Source organism: Xiphophorus hellerii, chromosome 9 (genome assembly GCF_003331165.1).
Source record: "Xiphophorus hellerii strain 12219 chromosome 9, Xiphophorus_hellerii-4.1, whole genome shotgun sequence".
In the NCBI taxonomy this organism is placed as follows: Eukaryota; Metazoa; Chordata; class Actinopteri; order Cyprinodontiformes; family Poeciliidae; genus Xiphophorus; species Xiphophorus hellerii.
In genome coordinates, this window is record NC_045680.1 from 12,725,826 (window position 1) to 12,749,748 (window position 23,923).

Below are 23,923 nucleotides of genomic sequence, written 5' to 3' on the forward strand. Positions count from 1 at the left end.
AAGCAGAATGAGATTACCCCTACGCTTCCAACAGACACTGACACCTCTACACTGGGAGCACACATAAAAACTCACACAAATAAAAAACCTGCATACTAAAGCGCCATAAGAAAATGTTCAGCGTGCCATTGTAACAACTAACAGTAGAGGAGGGAACAGCAGCAGAACTTAAGAGAAGAGAATAGGTGATACTTATAGCTTTTAATGCATATACAGTATGTGGGTCCTGGAAGGAATGCAATAGAAGATTACCTTTGCGCATTTCACCTTGCAACCATCAAAGGTAAAGAGGAAATCTTTTGGCTCTTTGAAGATTATGTTGAAAAGTTTTCTTTGCTTTTAGTCTTGCTCTCTGGCCTACTGAGAAGCTGACTCTTAGCCACAAGTAAAAAGTCATTTTATGGAGTTTACCTTTTGTGGAAAAAGGTTTGTCTCTGCACTCATGTAATCAAAGAGGACACATCTTTGATTACATGAGTGAGGACTCCAAAAAGTGAACAGACCGTTAGTGCATAATGATCTAAGGTACGTTGGGCAGTGAGAGGAGTGTATCCTCAATTAATGATGGATTAAGAAGACAGATTCAGGAAACCAGAGAGTATACTCTACTCAGGTGGGTCTTCTGTCTCGGCACATGAATGAAGTAAAGTGGACTTCAAATAAAGTAGGCAAAAGGGGTTCTCTGGTCCTAAAACTTTTGTAGAGCAATTATGAGTATTTGTGGAGAAAATCTGATCTGTTGAACAGTTGAGAACAGAATCTGCAAAGCCTCTTGGCGCTGACAGTTTATTGAGTTTTTAAAGCAAGTCAGCACTTTTAATGTCTGTGACTCACAAAGGAAAAATATCATAGGGAAGAAAAATGGTCTTTGATGTGCTTGTTGTGGAACTAAACGAAGTGACGCAGTGTTGCTGCAAAGATGGAAGACAACCCGAGACTCCTGGGACCGTAAGCAAAGAGTATCACACAGGTTAGAGAGATGATGTTGTTTTGTATGTTCTGGATGTAAATTCATTTGAAACCAGATATTTCCATACAATACATAGAAAACATGCTTTTTATCACTGTCTGATATTAAATCAGATTGTATTTTTACTGTTTTAAGTCAGTAAAAATAGTCAAAATAATGTGTCTTTTCTAATGCCGAAATAATGGCAGAATGTTTTTATTATCTACTTTGAAGTGAGACATTTATTTTAAATATTTGAAAACCCTAATGACGATGGCTTTGTAAGCTTCTAATAGGTGGATTCACAACTGGGGGGCAAATCAAGGGACACTTGTGAACGTATTTCATACTGTTTCCTTGTGAAATATCAAGTTAGAAAGAATAAAAAAGCAACCCAAAATATCACAAAGAATGTTGTTGATCTCAATTTATGGTTCATCGCTGGGTACAATTTCAAGATGGGGTATAAACACCATGCAAAGGTCCAGCTGTCATGCTTTTCAGGAAGGCAACTTGTTCTGTCTGATTAACATCTTTCGATGAAAAAAGTGTGTAAACACCAGAACAAAAGCAAAAGGGAAAAGAATTTGATGCAAACCTCTGAATTTGTAGAAAATTAAAACAATTCTCTAATAAAATTATTCTACTCATTCTAACATTTAGAAAAAAAAAATCCCTGTAATCATAACTAATTTAAACTATGAACAATTTAGTATGAATAAATGCCAAAGAAAGAAAAAAAAAAGATTGTAATTTTCATACTGTGTCTATAAATCTCTGGTTTCAACAGCTTGATTAAACACTCTATTATTCTATCTCATTTTAACAGCCACATGCCTTTTTCAGGGGCCCCAAAGTAATTTGTTTACCTGTTTCAGAGCACCCCCTCTAATGCAACTATTTTCCAATACCCTTGTTGATCGTGTAATTATGCTGCTGTAATATTATCTCTCCCTCCTGTAAGGTTTTAAAGAGTCATCGGCTGCCTAGTTGAGATGTGATGAGGCTCGGTGACGGCACCCAGATGGCCAAAGTCCCGCAAAAGTGGCCTCTGTGACATCACTGCAAATGGCGCTTGACAAAACGTCAGCACAGTGGTTCTACCTTGCAAAATAATTCGCAATGGACGAAAAGACAGGGCCGGCTCTGCTGCTCATCTAGCCTCGTGGCCTTTTACCCCATTCTGTGCCATCACACAGAGCAGGCCGGGCTTTCGAAAAGGTGTCAAGCACGCAGCGTGTATCGCTAAAGCGAAAGCTGCTTCTTGTCAGGTGATGACAAGTAAGTGGCAGGCGAGGAGAAATTAAACACATCACCCTGATGCGCTCCTCCCCCCCACCCTCTTGTGCTGTCAATTAGCCTCAATCAATCCTGTCTTCCCATCCATCAACGCATAGTAAATACCACCCAGAATATATGTTATCTCAACATTTCTGTCAGCTGTTAGCAGCGAAGGCCTTGTGTAATTGTGCTGCCACACTGGACAAAATGAATGCTGCTGTCACTGATCAAAGCAGTTGCCAATACAAACCAAACAAAACTTTAGACTGGCTTTCGGTTTGTCAGGACACGACGGTCCCTCAGGCCTGTCCAAAACCTTGTCGTCTTCTGATGGTAGCTGTGAAGCAGAGCTGGAGAAAGAAGACAGAGAAAGTCGTCTCCTGGAATGATGAGGCACGGTATGCTTCTAACGACCATCCTCTCGGCTGTTTTTGACTAAAGCGCGGGGTGAAGTGGTGCTTATCAATAAAGTAAGTCTGCTGCTGTGTATTATTAAGAGGTGATGGCGTGCCGGGTTTGCTTGGCTAAAAAGGACTTAAGTGATGTGGGAGCGGCACTGTCAATCTCAGCCTTCCTCTGAGAGTCAATTAGGAGATAAACAGAGCTACATGTCTTTGGCAGTGGTGAGAAGGCTGATAGGCTGTCCCGTGGATGTCCTGGGGCAAGGTAAACTGACAGTACAGCTTTGCCATCAGGGATGGAGGAAGCAGGAACAGCGCGCGACTGGCCTGCCACTTGAGAGAGTATGTGGGTTCTTATGTCAGCATGTATGTGAGCGCACATGCGCGTATGTTTGTGTACACGTGTGTAGGTGTAGGTTTGCCCACTCAGCTGCCTCAGTTGAAGAAACTGTTGTAATGAAGCCTCTCCAGGATGAATCAGTTTGAAGGGCAATACTGATGATGGTGGAAATGATACTGGGGGCTGTGGTGATGACGATAACTGGAGCAGTGATGGTTGCAAATTAGTCATTGCTCTGCCGCCATGCAATAATACGAACGAATACAAATGTGCAAGAATGGGTTTAAGATGAATAAATAATGCGCCATGCAGAAAAACATTCATATGAATGTGCATGTATGAGCAGTGCTTTCACACATTAGGCTTTGTGAGAAAGAGAAAAACATGCAAATGGAGAATAGTCATTACTCACTTTACATTCTGTAGGCAATATATGTTTTCCATTGAGTGCACTGTGAGTGTGAGGAAGTGTGAGTGTTTACTTTTACTGTGAGTCATAAAGTTAACATGTTGAAAGTATAACTCCGTGTTTGTGAAACGTAAAGGTTACTAGGTCACGTTTACCACTTTGTCACGTAAAAATGTAATAAAGAATTTGTGTCATATTATCAGCACCCCACACTCCAGTGCCTTGGATTTTTTTTCTCACCTCATAGCACAATTGTTTTGGAATATATCCCTAGAAATTTTGGACATCTAGAGACAAAACTCTGCGTTTTAGTCTAAATGTAAAGCATAATGTGTGGCAAAGAAATAACACTTCACATTACCCTGAGCACCCCATTTCCATGGTGAAACATTATGATGGCAGGATCATGCTATGAGGGCACGCAGGCCATTTAAAACATGAATGCACATTTTATCCTCGCTAGTGAGTGTATTCTAGGATCATTGTCCTGCTGGAACTTCCACCCCACTCTAAAGATTTTTCAGATTCTTGTGGCTTTCCTTCTTTGATTGCCCTACATTTGGCTTCATTCATCCATGGTCTTCCCACCAGCTTGTTTTACCATGGGAGTGGTCTGTTCAGGGTGATGTGCACCACTGTTATTCCACCCACACACAGCGTTTTACATGTAGATAAAAACGATTTTTATTTTTCTCTAGTTGTGCAAAGCTAATAAAGATAATGCTAGATTTTTTTGATTTTATCTTAAAGAAAATTGAGAAACTAATTCCACTTCCACTTTGAATTTGTTTTAGTGTGATAAAATGTGGAAAAGTTTTACGGGTATGAATACTTGGCTGACATCACATAGTTGTGCATTTAACTGCATTATAAAAGCGCAATACAGTTCACTCAAGGGAATTTTAAAATGTTCATTAGGCATTTAAATATATTTAGATTGTGCACCAGCAGTGGCTTATTTCATATAATTAAGTGTGTCAATATAATGAGATAACTTTCTAATATCTTCCGTCTGCGTGTCATTTCATTTACTCTCAATACTTAGCTGTTATAAAAAATCAACAGATGAATTTTAATGAACGGCAGGCCATTATTACTTTCATTATTTTCCAATTAGCAAACCATATACCGCATCAGCTTAGAAATAGCGACTACAATGCCAGGCCATAAATGTACCTCCTCTTCTATCTTTAAATAAGAGGAAACTCAATACCAGCTTGTAAAGGTCTGCGCAGAGGATAGAGCTTTCTGAGAGCGCTGCATGAGAAACAATTCCATTCAGCTGGGATAAAATGCATTAAAGTTAATGAAGTGGTATGGCAGCCCATACCGGGAATCATTGGAGGTTAGAAAAAATATGTGAAATAGAGGCATTTATTCTGCAGCATGACAGAGGGAAAAAACAAACACTGATGTCAGACAGATGACAACTAAAATGTTTTTTATCTTTACAATAGCAACAGGCAGCTTGGTCTAGACATGTTGTTCAAGATCTATATAAAAGGAGTTCAGTTGACTTGCAACAAGGTATGGATCAAACGCCATGTTAAATTAATAATGCAATGTCTGGATATTATTTGAAATGGAGGTGTTTTTACAGTATTTTTTGTGTTTATAATAAATGCATCCTGACATCATTTTAGATCTTTATGTTTGCAAAAAATATTATATATATATATATATATATATATAATATAATATAATAATAATTATTATTATTATTTTGTCATTTTAATGAATTGTTCCAAACTCAAAAAGGCTGTTCAATTCTGTCGATTTATTACTCTCGGTTTAGTGAAAGTAAAATAAGAGCGCCACCTATCTCCCCTCATGACAATTGCTTTTCAATAAATGAGCCCTCTTTAGCAGCCATTTTCAGTTGAACCACATCTGAGTCTGACCTACTTTCTGCTTACTTGAACGATACGCGTTTCAGGGAGAAATTGTTATATATATATATATATGTATATGTATATTTAAATGCTCCCACTGTATTGAGTCAGCTCAGTTATTTGGGGGTGAAAAAGAGCCGTCATCTGGTGCATATGTAGCGTGAAATGCGAGTGGCGGGCGAGTGACACTGTCAGCTTGTTTTCTCCACCTTGTCTGTCGGTCGCGGAGCATGAGAGCTGGTTGGCTAGACAGGCGGGGGCTATAGGGTCATTGTGTGTGTATGGAGGGATGCGCTGAGTGAATAACCTTTCCTGGTAACAGCTGTCAGATCCACCGGAGCAGAGCAGAGGACAGAATAGCAGGTCTAGCTCAGCCCAGCCCAGACACCAGGTTGGAAGGAGTGGTTAGCCGAGCAGGCAGGTTTAGACTACCTTCCAGTCTTGAATGTTGAGCTCAAGGGTTTTGATGGGTGGCCACCACCGAGGCTTGACGGGGGGCTCAGCACCCCTGGCAGCTCATTGTTTAACAGGTTGCTCATCTCCTTTATTCCCCCCCAATGCAGATTCTATGCACAGCAGTGCAGAGCACACAGACCCAACGGTGTCCCGGGACGCCGCCTTTGTCAAGGTGTCACTCGCCAATGCAGCATCTCAGCATGGTTCACCACTATGCGTGACAGGGGATGCAGACCCCATGAAGGCGGATTAGCACAGCACCCATTGTCTGAGGGCAGTATGGTGCTGGATTTGGCTGCATGGCTATTCAAGCACTGTATTTCTATTATTTGGCACTTGACAGAGACGCTCAGCGGCCTCGCTTTTGTTCCCCCTGCAGTATCAGAATGTGTTCATGTCATGCCCCCGGCCGAGTAGCTTATTATCTCAGCTGACATGACAAGGAAAGGTGCGATGCTAGATTCTGTTATTGCTGTCTGCAGCCTGACCCGCAGGTTAGGATGTTTTTCTTTTTTTAATGGGTTAGGTAGAAGCTTGCTACTCATGTATAATTTACTGTTGATTTTCTCATCCTTGAAAGGGGAGCATGTTGACCGAGACTTAACCTAAGGTCGGGTTTGATGTCGTGAAAGCAACATTAGGTGTCTTTTTAGGGAGGGTTGTTAGTTCTGTTTTGTTTGCAATCGGATATTGTTCAAAGTAAATCCTGTTTTTCAAAGAAATGAGTTGCTATAGATTCTGAAATAAATGAGATTTGAGTTAAAATATATTCAAGAACTCGCACACACGTCTATTTATTGGTAGGTTAAACAAAAAAAATTATTTGAAAATCTATATTTTGTCAAGTTAAGTTTTTACATATTTTGCCTGGAGTCCTACAGAAATCTCATGTTTTTGTAAATAAACACTTTGTTTCTTTTTAGCTGAGTGTAATGTGGTAATGGATGTTTAATATACCTCTGTGTGTGTGTGTTTAGAGGCCAGAACCCTTTGCCCAGCCCTGTAGCACTCTTTTCGATGTTGCGAGACCAGTTTGGGCAGTAAACCACTGTGGAAAATGGTGATGGATGGCTCCTTGTTCGCTCATAGAATAGAGAGGCAGTAGAGTGTTTTTTTCCTCTTTTCTTTTTCTCTTTTAGATTAAGGCAGCAGCTCAAGGAGATACAGGTTTACAGTAACTGTATTTTTTCCTGCTGCGCTCTCTGGAAAAGCTTTTTAACCCTTTGAATTTCTTTCATTTATTTTGGCATTCAGGGCCACTCTAATGCTAACTTCATCCCTGCAATATGTTGGCTTGTTTCAGCTCTAGTTTTTCATCTCAAAAAAAAGCCCAAAAGCAATAGCTTGTTTAACATTCTCCTCTGTTCTTGTCTCATTATTTCAGACACTAAACAATGAGCGAATGTGAATATCCTTCCCCGCTGAGATGTGGTAAAACACTTTCACATGTTCACAAATTACGTCGTTCGGCAACAGTGCCAGCATTGCCAAAACATGCACTGATGCTGATGTTGATGATGAAGTAAACATTCTGACTTTACCCGAACTTACAGCTGAATTGCAGACATGTGTTCACTGTACACAATCCTGGCTTAAATTTTAGTCCACCCCCACCAGCTATGTTTATGTGGAGATTTTCCACATACCTTTTCAGGATATGTTAAAGTGAGGAGCTTACCAAAAGAGCAGTCGCCACACAAAAATGACTCATATGCTTTGAAAGTGGCACAAACTCTGAAAGAGATAATAATCTAAAACGTATTACAAACCAAACTGATTCACAACTGCTTCTCGTTTGTGGGAATTAAAATTGAACTCTGGTGGCGGAGTATGTGAGGCATCTTTGTTTTCATTTTTCTCCAACTTGTCTCCTCTCCTGCTGCAGTGTTGATGTCACTGAAAGGTGAGCGAGTAGTTCATGGGGAACTCGGGGATTTCACTGGCCTTAATCCCTGTCAGAAAACCATAATGATGAGGTACCGCTTCCAGCTGGGAGTAATGGCCTTGATTTCAGCCGCCTTAGCAAGCTCACCACATGGAGGGCTGATTTTGTCATAATCTTCTTTGTGTAGAAAAACTCTGTCTACATTGAAGGTATTTCTTAAGAGTTGTTGCGTTACTGTAAATGACGCCAATGATTGTGCATTAAAATACATAAAAAACATTAAAAGAAAGATGAAACATACATGGAAGCAACACACTGCTTCCATGTACTTAAAAAAAAATAGTGCCAGTGTGAGTTTCTCAGAGTAGGATAGCCTTGACTAAAATAATGGATTTAGTGTAACTTAAAAACAAATTAATGAAAAAAAATTAATGAAATGCTTAGTGTGATCTAAATGCCTCATTTTCAATCACTAGCTCTATAGTTATCACAGTAAAATAACAACTACGGTATTTGTATCAGTACTAAAATAATTTTTATATGCAAAACATATTTTTTTAAATGTTAACTATCATTAATTATTACAGTAGTAGTATTATAACATCTTACATTTATTTATTTATTTTAATCCAAAGACAAAAGTGAAACCTTGGAGCCAACACTGATTAATTTCACAGATAGTTTTCAAATGATTATTTGGAAGAATATTTGCCATTTTAGCTGTTCATAGAGTAAAACTGGGAGTATAGAAAGTAACCATGTCAGTTGGGCAGCTGCTCTAGTATTTTCCTGTGTTACCTTAAAAAGCTTACTGAGTGGTGTACAATTATTGTCCAGGCAGCTCTGTCTTTTGTACAACCAAGAAAAAATAAATGTTTTCTTTCAACCAGTTGACCAGCAGTGCTCAGCAACAAGTGGTAGCTGCAGGACACTCTGCTCCAAACTCTGACAATTCAAGTTCTTTGTCCAACATCCTTTTTAAAAAAATACAAACATCCATGAATTTCAAAGTAAGTAACTCTGATATCCCTTAAAATATCTCACACATTAAAACTTGTTAAACTGCTTCATGAACAGAAACCGAATTAAAGTGCAGGGCAGCACTAAGGAGTGCTTTTTTCTGTGACCTTGCTGTAGTGAGGTTGGAGTGGTTGCAGTGACTGCAGGTATGCACATTTGGCTCATTATTTATTCATATGTAGATCTTAAAAGAGCTGGGTAAACATATTCTGCCAGATTTTCTTGAAAGGATCTGGGTTTGTAGCAATTCAAATTAATTTTAATGTCTATCACTATTTCCCCATAAAATGTCATTTATTTATTGTTTACCACTTTTATTTTACTATTATTTTTATATTAAAATATTGCAATATATGAAGCAGTAAGATCAATACAGTGAGTGAAAACTATGCAAACAAATTGTGCACTCACTTATCTGTGCAGTCAGCCTGCCAGACATCAGTCTCACCGTCACGTTTTTGTGAGACAGAAAGTCATGTAGTCTTGTTAAAGCCTGACTCTGTAACAGCAGCAGGTCTCTCCCCTTAGAGACAATGTCACTTCACCAGCAGCATGTCTATACACCGTTTTAATGCATAAAGAAATATATGGTTTTATTTTTGATGCTGCTTTGTATAAACCTACATATTTTCAAAATTGTATGCTAATATATATTTTTTTAATTTGAGAACTTATGAACATTCTGTTTGGATTTTATTTCTATTTAATACCAGCACATCATTATAGAAAATATATTAAGAAACAACAACTTTATCATTTTGTCTGCCACAGCAGAATATCGGGTTGAGCACCCAGACGCGACAGAAATCTGGAAGAGATGCCCTGTGTGGTGTAGGTTGCTTCCATCCAACTGGATCACCATTTTCATTTCCAATCAGTCCCGTAATTAAGGGGAACCAAACCAGAAATTATCAATCAGTTAATTACTGGTATGCTGCATAACAAATCCAGCTCCTGATTAAATCCCAGTGGCTGCCCTCACAAGATGCTGTCGCCTTCTAAACAAAACCAGACGGGGATGGGTGACCAGCAAAAGCAATGTCTATCTATCTATCTATCTATCTATCTATCTATCTATCTATCTATCTATCTATCTATCTATCTATCTATTTATCTATCTATCTATCTATCTATCTATCTATCTATCTATCTATCTATCTATCTATCTATCTATCTATCTATCTATCTATCTATCTATCTATCTATCTATCTATCTATCTATCTATCTATCTATCTATCTATCTATCTATCTATCTATCTATCTATCTATCTATCTATCTATCTATCTATCTATCTATCTTCAGGAAGAATATTGACTTACCTTTGATTGATTGCATTTGCCCTGTGGTCTGGCTTCTCGCCATGTTCAAGGCACTAGTTCCCTTTTTTTTGGCATTGTGGGATAATAAATATGCAGAGTTGCATAAAAATGCAGCTACCCCGTGACTATAAAAGTAGAGGTAATTTAATTGCCGAAGGCCATATTTTGTGGTTTCCTTGTGCTTCAGAGCTGTACAACCAAAAAGTAGTCATGTTGCACAAAATATAAATAATGTTGACGTTCAGTTGGAAAGAAATCTGGTATTTGTTTTAGCTTAGTGATGCATGGCTGTGCTCAAACCAAAACATACTATAAAAATCTGAGTAATATTTTCCGTATGATTCCCTTTCTTTATACTTTTTATTTTCAACATGTTTATTATATCCTGACTAAATGCTGAATGTGTATTTAACAACTGTGCTCAATTTACGCATAGTAAAAAAACAAACAAAACAATTACATTTCTACTTTATTCATTTTTCTGCTTTGTTATGCCCCTAATTTATTTTTGCCTGTGCATCCCCAAGAAACACAACATCTCACCCAAAAAATATGCAGAAGGGCTCCGGTGGGAAACTGCACACCGCAGTGCAGAGTGATTCACTTGACTTTTTTCCCACTTATGGAGAAAGAAGAAAAGCAGAACCTGTAAATTGCTCAGCGTAGGAGCTCTTTTTCTGTCAATACATTTTCACTGCCCCTCAAGGCTCCAGAGCATCAAAATTCAAAAAAAAAAAAAAAAGAAGGAAAAAAAAAAGCCCTGATAGTGTCAGCATCCAGCAGCTCATCTTTAAAAATAAATGTTGGCTTCATAGAGTTAAAAGCAAAGTTAAGAAACACGTTTTTTGTTTCTTAACTATCTTTTTCTGAATGCTTCGAAAAACGTGAGCTGTGACGAAATGGTTACAAGAAAAAATGGAAATGCAGGTTTACCGGTTGGTGGATGGAGGATATGATTTTAGACATATGTGAGGAAAAAAACTAGAGTACAAATAAAGCTTAGGCATGAACGAGAGTTTTGAGGTACAATAGCCCTGATTAAAAATACAGTCATTTCACAGCAGCATGTGTTCTAACCAAAACTTAAAAATATTGTCTAATTGTCCAATATTTAAAATTCAAAAAGCAACAATTAAACAAACTGATGCTAATGTAATGTAATATAATCACAGTAATTAATATGTAACATTAATTTGTCATCGTTTTGATTGTGATACATAAAAATGAAACACCACTTCATTTAAAAGTAGTGCAGCTTATTATGCAGAGTATTAGACCTTTTGCCATTTAACTAATAAAGGAAACGCAAATAAGAAAGGAACTGTTGGTTATTAAATCAGACTTCCTGCTTGGACTGCCAGGCTGCAGTTGTTTCACTCTTATGGTTCAAGTCAGTGGTGACTCTTACATGAATGCCGCCCTGGATGAGCCTCTCTTTCTATTCCATATTTGAGTATGTATCATCATAGCTCATATTCATGTGCTTTGAATGTACTCAAATTTTTTTCCAAACCAGCAACAAGTTTTAACGCAATTGAATCTTATGTACTACAATAAAAAAATCTGAAAAGTGTGGCATGTTTTTTTTATCAGCCCTCTTTACTTTGAGGCCCCTAAATAAAAAAAACAGCCTAATTAGTGACCACAGTTCATATGACTAATCCCTTTTTTTTGTATATTGTGTCTCCAATTTGCAACAATATTTGATTTGCAAAAATCCCATGATTCACGAAAACTAAGAATAGCATAGTTAGTAGCATTTTATTCATTAATTTTTTTAGGAAACCTATAAACAATTGAAAGGAATGCAGTCCAGATTTAAAGCCCTATATTTTTCAGGTTTTAGATACCTTTACATAGAAAATAAAGAAGGGGTGCAGCAACAAGTGGAGAAGGGGTAACGCTCCATTACTTTAAACTTTATCAATTTGGCAATTTCTCTGGCTTCACATTGAAAGCACTTTAAATTGTTGCAACATTATGATAAAAAAAATGAAATGAAGTTGAAATATTATAAAATGCTGATATCAGTAATTGACCGATGCATCATACAAGTGATACACAAGGACGTCCACATTGTCATGGCAAACCTCACCAGTTGTTAATTAACATATATTTCAGCATAGATGTGAACATTGGTTGAAGAACTTTTTTTTTTTTCTGAATCGATGTTTCTCTTGAGTCATGTAATTGGTTTTCTTGTGGCCTCTCTGAGCACAGCACACACTGCACTGTGCTGCAGACCCGAGCCTGTTCCAACATTTCTGAAACGACCCCAATGCTGGCGACTTTAAGATGTTTTCTGGGAGCTGCGGAAGCTGGAATACAGCAGGGTCCTCTGCTGGTGGCAGGCAGGCAGGAAGGTGTGGGGAATGAGGAGGGTGGTGGGGGTCTGGAATGAAGCTTGAGAGGCCAAATCACCGAATCTGGGCCCAGGGTTTTTTGGCAGGCAGCAGAGTGTGAAATTTACAGAATTTCTTATGTTGGTGGTGCAGCTGCCTTTTTGCCCACACCATTGTATTGTCAGACAGCAGCTTGGAAAAGGACTTGAGAGCTGGAACAACAGAGTGGAAGAATGTAGATGTGATGCTATGCCAGCTTTTGTTCAAAAATGCCACAATGCAGATAGATGAGAAAATTGGTAGGTGACTGATTTTTCTCTGCGTCTGATATGACTTCAGCAACAACTTCAGGTATGAATGCCTGAATTGTTTGTGTTTTTCTCCACATTTCAATTAGTTTTGTTGTGGGAGGCTTCTCAAAAGAAATGAGACAATCCAAAGTAATAATAGAGTGAGCGATAGCTTTATGATGAATTCATTAAAATATGAAAATTAGGTGAACACTTGAGTACTCTTGTTTTCTGTGTCCTTTTTCCAACCCGACCACATCTACATTTACAGGAAGGTCACTGAGCGTGCCTAAATAATACGTTTCAGACGCTGTGTTTTTATGTTGCAAAACTGCAGTCACTTGTCATTTGGTTTCTTTTTATTACTGCAAGAGAAAACAATTGGAAAATCTCAATTGTGGGTCCACTCACACCGGTCTCATCCCTGCCTCCGGCTTTTTTCCCAGTTCATCTCCCTCACCATCTCTCCAGGATATCTGTTCCAGGATTGTCTGGAACAGATACCTTCATGCTTTCGACAGCCTTGCCGGTTGTCTCGGTCAGTTGGGTGGTAAGTTGCAAAGGCTTACGTACTCATGCTGAAATGTGCAGCACACACACACGTAAGCTGCGATGACACTAAGGCATGTGTTTTGGTTACTACTTGTTTAAGTAAGATGAGAACAATCCCCTCAGGTGAATAGTTCATTTGCAGGTGACCAGCAACAGAGTTTAGCTCAAACCAAGTGCCCCTCTTAGTCTTTCCTGATGTCAATACCCTCTTGTTCATCTGCTACTGGCGTCATTCTTTTCTCTCAATTCTTTTTGTTTGTTTTTCTTTTCGTTTTCAGGAGGGAGAAGCAAATAGAAAAGGAGCAAAGAAAAAAAAAAAACTCCCACCAAACTGACAAACAGAAATGTTAAGCCGACTAGAGTAATATTGCTGGTCTTTGTCTTGCTCTCATTATTTTCGCTTTGATTACAATCTGGAGGAGCTCAAGTTACCCTAATTCGGTCGGCCGAGGCTCTGGCTGAAATTGTGCTGTGTTGAGTGATGGTTGAATTGAAACTGCTGGAGGTAGGTGGAGTGGGTCGAGGCAGGAAAACATGGTTTGATCAGCTGTAAAAACAAAATAAAAAGGATTCAGAACTCGAATCCAAAGAACGAAATTGCAAAACGAGAGGCAACATCTGGTGCTCTCGTGTGACAAACATGAATCAATGCACAGTAATAGACACAGTAAATTTTAGACTCATCCGGTGTGGAGATGTAAACGATGAGACCAACCGTGTAATTCCTTCAGGGGTGCTTTGATGGCAACAGGACATCTTGTTTATGCCAAAGTGTCGAGAAATGGTTTCGGTGTTACGCACTTCTCGGTGGATGGAGGAACAAGGAGGCATGCTGGGATTCTCTGGACAGAGACGGAGGTACCACAGGAGGGGGAGTAAGTGCTGAGGGCGCCGCCGCCTAAGGCTCCAGCCTCTACAAGGCACTAAGCGCTGCTGAGGCCTAGTCCTCATATAGCCCTAATCACAACCTCCTGCTCTCTCCATCTGGCCGTATATTATCACTCCACTGGTTTTCCTACATTTATCCTCCGGTTTCAGTATCTTTTTAACTTGTGTGGCTGGATGTTTCTTTCTTTTTTTATTTAAGTTTTCTTCCTAGTTGTACAATCGTGACATTAGCTTCAACTTAAATGAGTGGGCAGGCTAAGAAAAAATTAGACACAATAAGTTCACATACAATGCTAAAGAAATAAGGAAAGCATATCAAGGTATCCACACTATTAGTCATTGACTAAGTAGAAATGTCAGTAGTTGAAAGAAAATAATAAAAAAAAATGTAACTATATTTCACAGATAAAAAATTCAAAAGATCACTCATCTTAGTTTGAATCCAATGTGAATAACTGCCTTCAGAAGTCACCAAACTAATGAATAGAGTCCAGAAAACGAGAACGAGTCAAAGAAGCAACCAAGAGGCCCATAGTAAGTCAGGAGAAGCTGCAGAAATCTATAGCTCAGTTAGGAGAATCTCTTGACAAGACAGCTATTTGTCACTCTCTTCACAAATCTAGTTTTTATTGAAAGGTGTCAAGAAGAAATTCAGCGTTAAAATAAATCCATGAGAAGTTCTGCTTCCATTTTGTCATAAATTAAGTATGTACTCTGGTCAGATGTGAGCAAAGTTAAATGTTTTTGGCTACATGCGGATGTTGCACACATCTTCCTAAACACATCATCCCCAAAGTGAAATAAAAGGAAGCCAGCGTCATGCTTCTTGCAAGATTTTCTGCAACAGACACAAGAAAGCAGGTCAGATTTGTAGGGAAGGTGATGCAACTACATAAAGAGTTAGCGTAAATATATTCCCTTTTTGCATAACATTTTAAAGCCATTTGTTATTTTTCTTCCACTTCCCGATTATCTGCTGTTTTGTGTTGGCCTGTATAATGAAATCTTTAAAAATTTGAGGGAGCTTTAAGACTTTTGCAAAGCCCTGTAAAATATGTAGCATGTGATTTTTTTATGGGGTTTTTTTCATCTACAAATTGCATTTATTAAATGTATAACTCCTATAGATTGTGTATTTCTAGATGTTCCAACTGCTGAACTAATTCAAAAAAATGAAACAGCCTATTGATCTGGAACACATTTATTGAATCTGTCACTGCTTTACTCTCCCAGCTGAACAATGTTTCTCGTGTAATGTCCCTTCTGCCGTCTGGCCGCAGCACGTCATCTGATGTAAATGGCAGAAAGTAACATCAGACAGATGTGACTTTTCTAACTATGGCGCTATGTCACTTCACTTATCAGCCCTGCACACAGTTGTACTATAGCTTCACTGAATTTTTCTGCCCTTAATGATCAGATTAGAGTTACTAATTAAAAAAGGAGAAAAAAAAACAATATTACGAGCTGCCCTAACGCTTCTCTGGGTGGTGATGAGTGAGGGCAAAGTTATTATTCTTTTGAACTCCTGCGGTGCGGGGGAAAGCCGGCAGACATTTAAAGCAGCATGACGTTTAGTGTTTGTTATTTCTTTTTTACTTTTTTAATTCCTGGCCTGCAGATTTATGGCTTGATAATGTCTTAAACTTTTCTGTTTTTATTATTTTTTTCTTTTCTTTTTTCTTGTTTTCAAATGCTTGAGCCAGAAGCGATTCTCATTTATAATTATTAGACCGACTTTTTTCTAATAAATCTTTTCTTTTGGACATTTTTAATGCAATTCAGCCCAATAATCTATAGTAACATCTAAGATAACATTTTATGAAAGTCTCTTAATGTATCGTACTGTATTGCTAGTTTAAAAAGGCTCAGATAGCACTTCTTTAGAGACAAGAAACGACTGGAAGCTCCAGCCATGGTTATAATGGTGTGATAATCTTGTGTATTATTGTGCTATTTACAAAAATAGAAAAATAAATAACATATCTAATAAATTTATTTAAAAACAGGAAAGCAAAATTATTTCTGCTGCTGACAAATTGTTTTATTAAATTTATTTACTATTTGATACAGAGTCTTAATCAAAAATGAAGAAGAAACAAGTGCATTTTCTGCAGAATAGTATGCTCTATATTTTCTTCACATTTCTTTTACAAAATCTCATACTTCTGATTCAAATTTCTACATTTTTTTCAACCTTTTTTTGGACATTTGAGTTCAGAGTACATAATTATTAATTATATAAAATTATCCTACTCATTTGCACATTTTTTTAAATCTGAGTAGATTATATTTAGCTAGTTGACTCCATAACAAACATTTTACCGATAGCTTCCCAACTTCAGTTTTTAAACAGCCATATATTAATATGGCTATCTTACCTGGTTAAGATAGTTGTACCTATCTTAACCAGGTACAACTGTACATTTTCTAGAATAAAAAATATTGTCAAAAATAACAGAAATTCAATTGACGACATCATCACTTACATCTAACCTAAGCCATAAAAATTTTACTTTGCCAAATTGAGTTTCTTTTAAATTCTGCTACGAGAGTCCAGTAAGTTACTGTAAGTTACCAACTTTAGCTGTTTACCATACTGGTGAAAACCACATATATGATCAAAACACCATGACTTATACTGCAGCAGGAGGTGTTTCATAAGAGCTTTGTGTGTTTTGTGGACACAATAAGCTCATTTCTTTGCAAAAACAAACTTTTTGCAACCACATAACCGACGTGTTCTGCTTCTGAACTATGGCTATTTACAACAGGTTTTAGCCAATCCTAATATGTAATCCTTGTTATGCTAGGGATGCTAGCATGATTATACTCTCTTTATAATCCAAATAGGAGTAAATTATGCAATTCAGATCATTTCTCCTTTGCAAGATATTATTAACTATGGCTATTTTCAGAAGCACAAACTGTTTATTGTGAAAAAAAAGTTTATGGAAGAAACAACAAAGAAACTAAATTTAAAAAATTAAGCTATAGCTACTGAAGACTCAATTAAGACGTTAAGGCCTATCCTTTAATTTAATTTAATTTAATTTAATTTAATTTAATTCCATTCAGTTTATTTAGTTCCAGTTCACAACAAACCTTATCTCAAACACCAAATTTGCATTCAGACATAAACAACATATAATCAAATTAACCTGATTTTCAGATAGATTCTAAATAATTTTCAAACGTTTGTATTTGATCCTAGTAATAAAACAGTTCAGTCACATTTATTTTACTATGGCAATTGGTAAAACATTTTTTAGAATGAAAACTTGCTTGATTGCATTGAGTCATTGACTTTGCAGCAATCTGTCCTCCTGAAAGAGCATGTAGAGACAGAGGATGGCTGATTGCATTGAGCTGTCTTTCCTATTAACAGAAGCCCTGAAAATAGGAATGATAGGTGGTGCTCCACTAGTTGCCACACCACAAATTTGAATGTTTTTCACAACTGGAAATTTTTCCAAACAGCCAATTTAGTCTCTCTTGTAGATTGAAGAATAGTACAGTAACTTTGCAACCTGTTGATGACCAGCAGTGCACAGCAACAGGTGGGGGAGGAGTGAATCTGTGTTGCTCCTTCTTCCTTAAACTTGTAGCAAACAGCAGCATTTTTTTCTAATTTCTAAATAAAAATGTTTTTACTTATAGAGAAGCCATGATAGGGAATGCTTAACATTTTTTAATACTTTGTGTCTTAAAAGAAAGAATGAAGTATCTTGCAAGAAAAGTTCAACTGAATGAATTTTTAATACATTTTCCATACTTACCAGCATACTCTAAAGTATGGTGCCCACCAAGTTATTGGCAAACTTCTCAGTCAGCCATGACTTCATTTGTTTCTGTTTCCCATCAAGCGTGACTGCTCGACAGCCCATCCGTATAATTAAAACGACCTTAAAGCATTTTCTCTGCAGAGTTTCCAATATTTTTAGCCTGGTCATTATTCCCAATGCACAGATGTGGATTGTCAAGAAGGAGAACATGGACCTGACAGCATCACACTCCTGTTGTTCATTTTGTATATGTAGTCAGGCTGGTGATGGACCTATTTCCCAATTTATTCATTCAAGTGTCAGTTATACAGACAAATCTGTGTGGTGCCAGGGTGGGGCAGGATTTTGGAGCTGTTACAGCCTGTCAACACTGTGAGAGCGCGGTCATTAATCACCATACATTTGATCAGAATGCAGCAAACCTCTACTGTTTCCTGTGATGGAAGGACAATGGAAGGCTGTGTTAGATCTTGTTCCGCTAATTGGGTTAGTCTAGCTAATGGCCATTTAGATGGAGGATAACAGGGAGGCATTTTGCTCCACAAATGTGATGATGGATGCTGAAGCTATCATGTATTTAAAATGTTTCACAAGATAATGAAAAAAAGGTTAACAGTTTATGCTAATGCTTGACTCGAACATGTTAAAGATGAGTCATTTTTTGTAGATTTTTAAAAAAATGCAATTGAATATTTTACAACTATTTGCTTTATTTTTCTTATTCCCACTGCTAATAAATATTATGGTCTACAATATCACAGAAAGAAAATTGACGATGGGCATCAAGAGTGTCACGAGAAATCAAATAATCTACTTTTCTGCTCTCTCGTAATTTCAGTTTTCAGTGACATTTTACATCAGACTCATTTGAGAAGAACAACAGCCCCACTGTATTGGGACGTGGGAATTGAGAAGGGAATTAAAATTACAATACCTGCATGCCCAGCTGCCCGACTCACATTGCTCAGCTGTTATACGCTCCTCTATGCAATATCCTGCCACTGAGCCCTGTGCAAGGCGCACTAATAATGGAGCTGTCTCCGGCATACGGATTTGCTTGTGCAAGTCATGAAAATTGGAATAGTCAGAATGGAAATGTGATCGTACCCACTAAAATGGGCTAAGGGGCCTTCAATTCCCCAATCAAGGTCACTGTGGAAGTGGGTTTTTTTTCTGTGGTGTCCAGTGGAAGCGACTGCCCAGTTGGTAAAGAACAGTTTGCCACCTTGGAACTACGGAGAGCAATTTAAGAAATAAAATAAGTATGTCTGCACAGCTCTTTAAGTGATTCTTAAAAACTAAAATGTAAAGAAACAATAGCTGCTTGGTTCAGTGTGTCGCTCCAGCTCTGGGGTGCAGTTTCTTTTTCGCTGCCAGCACAGTTTCTGGCCCCGTTATTTCTTTCCAAATGAGAAGGAAATGTTGTTTGTCCCCACTATAAGCGAGCGGCCGCTGAGATGAGGAATAGACCCGCTGTTTCACGCAGACTAACGTGACAGGCTGCATGATATCAGTTAGTCAAAATGGATTGCTACTTCAAAATGGGACAGTTCAACCCAGTGTTAGCAGGGCTCTGAACGGGAGAAAATAATGGACTCTGAAACGTATTCAATCTATTTTCATTTAGTTTTAGTTTGGCTGCCATGTTTTACTGTGAATCGAAAACATTTCTTGGCACTAGTACCTTCATTCTCCCTTTGTGAAGAAAAAGGTGAACTATAGAGACACAAATTAAAACTCTTATTAGCAATCTTGAAAGGAATTCACAGCATCCTGCTGTGTTTAATAACTGATATTCAGCTCTATTCCCATGTCTGAAATTAGCCAGTGAAGATTACCTTGGTGACATCGACAGTCTTATTGGCACCAAAGCAGCTTCAAACAGTGAGAATGTGAAGCTTTACAACAGTATTATTACCGATAAGTCTTTCACCTTTTTGTCGCATTACGATCACGAACCTCACTGTACTTTATGGTGATTTTATTCAATAGACCAAGACCACATTGTAAAAGTGGAAGAGGTATTTTCTTTTTCACTAATAAAAATCTTAAAAGTGCGACGGACTGGCGACCTGTCCAGGGTGTACTCTGCCTGTCACCCGGAACGTTAGCTGGAGAATGAATGGATGGATGGATGGATGGAAATCTTAAAAGTGAAACAACTATTTGTTGTCATCAGCCCTGTGTCAATGTTTTGTAAAACCAGACAGAGCCCAAACTGAAAATGTATGGCAAACATGTAAAACTTTGTATTCGGGAAAACTAACATTTCCTGTCAACCCGAACACACCACCCCCACTGAGAAACAGAAAAATAACATCTACATCCAAACAAAGTCTAAATTCCAGGTGGGAAAGTCAGCTTGTCAAGTAAACCTGAATTTCATATTCAATATGGCTGCGTCATAAACAAAATATAGAGAAAGTTGGCACTATTGTCTTTTTACTATCACTTCTAAAAATTTGGAAGTCTTAAACCAGTGGTCTGTGTCAAGACCATCTAACTTAAGACCAAATGAAGACCAAGACCAGGCAAAATCAAAACTTTGATGGAAACCAAAACCAAACCAATACAACTCAATTTTCAAGACTAAACACTAAAACAAAAATTGTTGCAAATCTTTAACAAAAATCTGAGTGGCAACTCGTTAGCAAACCAACCTACAAAAAGGCTCTAAACTAACTGGTTGCAGTGCTTCACCTAACATTTTCATTTAGAAGCACTGCCAAATCATTTAGGTGAACCCAAACTTTTACATTATCAGACCCTCAACTACATGTCCCTTGTCTATTAAATCTGACAAGCTAGTATAAAATCAAACAAACAAAGCAGACGAGTCTGTGCATACATTCAGCTAAATGATTACTGACTTAGTATTAGCTCCAGGCAGTGAGTGAGGATGACAGGTGTAGGTGGAGGACTGAACTCACTCAGCATTTTTATTTTGTATGTTTCACAGACAGAAAAACATACTGTATATTTGCACTGAAAAATTTGTTCTTTCGTTTTTCTTACACATTTTTATCATTTTTTCTCTCCATGTATTGACAGCATTTAAAAGTTTCATTGTAAAAAATTTATTTTTAACTGTATTTCAATGCAGCTTGGAATTTCAGCCTTAGTTGCAATGTTAATAAAAGCTGATTGTAAATATGGTTTTAAACAGAAAAAATACTTAAGATCAGTCTTGAGTACCACAACACCACCAGTGCCCAAACTAGTACGATAAAATAACTGTTTGTGAATCTTCTTAGGTTGCATCACAGCGTAAAGAGGTGCCAGTTCTACAATGAAATGGTTTAGATAAATGTGTTTTCATGAGTCAGAATAGCCGGTTGAAGTCCAAACCTAAATCCAATTGAGAATCTATGAGAAGAAATTTCATTTTTATATAGGCTCACCATCCAATCGCACTGAGCTGTAGGTAATTTTACCTAAACTAAAAGTTTATGTAAAAACAGTGTCTACATAAAACTGTTTTACTTTGTAGCAAACAGTCCTTCAGTAAGGCTACATACAAATGCATATCACACTTTTCAGATTCTTGTTTGAAACACAACTATACTCCATGGAAGCACCTTAAAGTTTGTGGCTTTGAGTCCAAAGCATATTAATGCAGCATTGTATGAATAAAGAAACATTCTTTGAAACTCCTCTGAGTTGTTGGATAGGTTTTCTATGGATATTTGGTGTCTTTTCACAGATGACATCAGTTTGGTATTGTAGGATTTTGGAAGCTGTGTGAAAACTTCAAGCTGTTTCTTGTATTCTTTGAGACTTTCCAAAACCCAGCGCTGTCTTGCTGGGGAAGGGGTGGATGCGATTGGAGGTGCTACCGTAGGGTAAAGCTGTTGCCATGTGCAAAGCATAATTGGTCTTCAAGAATGTATAGGTAGAAGGCAAGTGTCAAAGTAACAACCAAGTCAATGCAGATTTTTGCCAGCATAACACTGTTGTACCGTGGCAAGCATTACCTGTCAGTGGTGTTAACGTCAGGCCAGTTTATTTATAATACATAGGCTATATATACTATTTTAACTATCATGTCAATGTTTGGCTATTATTTGTTGGGGTTTTGAAGTAAATGAAAATCTCAGTGATGCTTTGTCAGTCCTGAAAAAAACCCCCACATAAATTCTTTAAAGACCCTTTAAGTGGAATTTTTAGGTGGTGACATTAATACAAGTTTTCAAGAGTGACTTATCATAGTGTCTAATTTAGAAACATCCCCAGAGTCGAAATATAATATGTGTGTTTAAATATTAGTTATTCATTTACAAATATCTGGCTCTCAAATATATATTCCTTTCAGATTAATTACCTGTCATATTAAACAATAATGTTTTTTTGGGTTTTTTTTGCTAACTGGGTCTGCATATGGGTGACCCCCTTCCCAACCAACCTTCACTTTGCCTTTGGTGACCTGTGCACCGCTTAGACCCTGGGGGCTCAGGCGCACACACGCAGGGCTTGATCCATTGCTTCTGGACATGTTTGATTCCATGGCCTTTGCATGCACACATATTCTCACCACACATGCACATCTGGTTTCCAGGATGTCCCTCATGAATGCAGACCTTTTAGCTGCCGTTACAGGCGGGCTGCTAGTGTTAATGACTGGGGCACTGCTCGGCTCCCGGGATACAGAGGAGAGGATGCAAAACAGAGGCAGCCATTGCCACTAAGAGGTAACTCAATCCATCTAGCAGGAGCTACGTGTGGGGGTGCGTGCGTGTGTGTGTAAATGGCCAAAGGGGGTAGGCCAGCCAAAGGTCCTCGGGGTCAGAAGAGGTTGCCATAGCGCCAGCGCACCTATGTGCCAGGTCTGGCTTCCTCTCAAAATCGCTGAGAGGTCAGAGCAATTTCCGCCAGTCAGGAGTAGGTCAGGGTCCCACTTCCCCTACATATCAGTCAGTGAAGGATGAGGAGGAGCGCGCCGGGCCTGGTCTTTGTAGAATTACCTTCCCTAATCCCCAGAGTGTCAGGACTGCATGGAAAGTATTCTGTTGTTTTGGAGGGCGCGAGGTCACGTGAGGGAAATTTGAACCAGAGACTCTACTTCTTGGTCTGTGACTTGAAATGTAATTATTTCATTCAGAAATGGTTGGGAATTTCATCACAGATGTCATTATTTTCTGGTTATTGGCTCAGTCCCAGATGCTTTCTGTTAAGTCTTTTTTAGAAATGTCAGAGTATCACCTTGCCTGCAAAAAGGGAGAAAAAGAAAATGAGCTAAGATAGTTTTCTGAGCAACAGTATATAAATGCTTTAAAAATAAAAATTATTTAACTAGCTCAGAGCTAAATTAGTTGTTTACCTGATTTTGCTTTGACACAAAAAAATTATGTATTTTTTTTTTTTTATCTTCTGTACTTTCAGTTTAGCTTCTGAATCCTAACTATCCTTCATTATCCACTGCTGTGGGTACAAAAACAAGAAATAAAATCGCTTTTCAATGAGGAATATTTTGTAGATAAGATAACACTGACTTCATCTTAACAATGGGAAAAGGTGGGTGAAAAGTAAAAGAAAAACGGTAACATCGCCATGACAACTGCATTTCTACACTATGGTAACTCAGAAGGTTGACGTTAATCTCTTTTACAAATGATTTACCCTCACAGGCTTTAGCTCTGATTAAATTGATTCATATTTGAGTTCGAAGTTTAGCCTTTAGCACCAGAGTTTAACTCAATTCTGAAATCTTTGTTTTGGAGATTTGGCTGCAAACTCAAGTCCCCATCTCTGTAATTTGTTGTTTGCTGTTTCCATTTCCTGCAAACTTGTACTTTTGCATTTAAAGCCGAGAATTCTGTGCAAAGGCATCCGACGGCAGCAGCATTTGTTTGTTTTGTTTGTCATCAAATTTGCATTGCAGCATCTAGATATTGTCAATAACTACAGTATATTGCTTTACGTATCTATATATGTTGTCTATTCAACTAAATTTCCCTCATTACATCTTCAGCTATCAGAATGAATGGTTTACCAATGCAATGAGCCATTAAGAATCGATTAATATTGATTCAAGCATTTAGAAATAGCATGAGCATGTCAAGGTAGAGATATGTGGTTCACTCTCTTGGACGGCTGCCGCCCAGCTAGGATAGAA